Consider the following 1,540-nt stretch of genomic DNA (forward strand, 5'->3'; position numbering starts at 1 on the left):
ACAACTATTTCATTGTTGTACAATCCTCCTAGTCTACTTGACTATGCAGTTTATTCTGTACTCTTGTAATGAAAATAAACCTAATCATATATTCACTTTAAACAGTTTTTCATCATCTATTTCAATGCAGTATACATTATTTATCCCCTCTTTTCTTAGGTTCCCCCAACCCCAATGTCAGTCACATTTTACAACAATGGCACTATGTAGTATTTGTCCTTTTGTGACTGAGATATTTCACTCAGCATAAGGTCATCCAGGGTCACCCTCTTTTACTTTTTAAAGATAAGAGCAAACTGGGGTGGGGAGGTTGGGCAGGGAGAAAAGTGCAACAATGAATGAATGGAAGTCCAAAGTCTTTGTAAACTTTCATTAAAATTAATAAAAATTTAAAAAAATTTACGTTGACTAATAGCAATAGTAGGTTTTATCATTAGGTTGTGCAGAAGAGGGCATGGCACACAGAGTAGGCTAATACTCTGTGGACTGTGGACCAATACAAAATATGTATTTGTTGAATGAATAAATGAACAATGTACGAGAAGTGCTAGTGAGTGGCTAAACCTCAAATGGTTATACAAAATGCTCAACAGAGATTGACTATTGTTTTTTCCACTATTCAGTTTCAAAATGAAACTGATGTTTGTGCTCCATTAACAGCGGAGGAAGCCTCATCAACAATCTACGCTATGTACATGACACAACCTTGATTGCTGAAACTGAGGAGGGCCTGAAGCGTTTACTGCAGAAAGTCAAGGACTCCACTCTGCATGGATTGAAGCTCAACATCAAGTTAACAAAAATTCTCACTGGTGGGCCAACTGGCAGCACCATGGACAGATGGAGAAGAGATTGAAATTGTTAGCAATTTCAGCTTGCCTTGTTACACAATCAATACTCTTGGCACTAGCAGTCAGGAAATCAAAAGATGAATTGCATTGACCTGTCCACAGTGCTGAAAAGCAATGATGTCAATCTAGAGACTAAAGTGTACTTGATCCAGTCCATGGTCTTCACAATTACTTGCTATGCAATTGAGAGCTGGACAATGACTAAGGATGACAGAAGAAGAATCAATGCCTTTCACTTTTGGTGCTGGAGAAGAGTATTGAACATGTCATGGACTGCCAGGAGACCAAAAAGATTTGTCTTGGAGAGGATGAAGCCAAGTTTCTCCTTGGAGGCTAGGATTTTGAAGCTCCGTCTCACATACTTTGGGCATGTTTCCAGGAAGGACAAGTCCTTGTAGAGGGATATCATGCCTGAAAGGGTGGAGGGAGAGCACAGGAGAAGATGACCTCAGATGAGATAGATTCACTCAGTAACTGGGGAAATGGGGGTAGGTGGACTGGAGACGGTGAGATTGGCTCAGGGCAGGGTTCAGAGCTATTGTACATAGGGTCACTATAAGTCTCAGTGGACTCCATGGCCCATAACAACAACAACAACAAGAAGAAGTTAACTTAGTTTTAATCAAGTCTGACAAGTATAATTCTGATTTTTTAAAAACTACTTCTTGCTATCTTCGATCCACAGAAGT

Source organism: Elephantulus edwardii, unplaced genomic scaffold (genome assembly GCF_000299155.1).
Source record: "Elephantulus edwardii isolate Elephantulus edwardi_28Jun2011 unplaced genomic scaffold, EleEdw1.0 scaffold00102, whole genome shotgun sequence".
Lineage (NCBI taxonomy): Eukaryota > Metazoa > Chordata > Mammalia > Macroscelidea > Macroscelididae > Elephantulus > Elephantulus edwardii.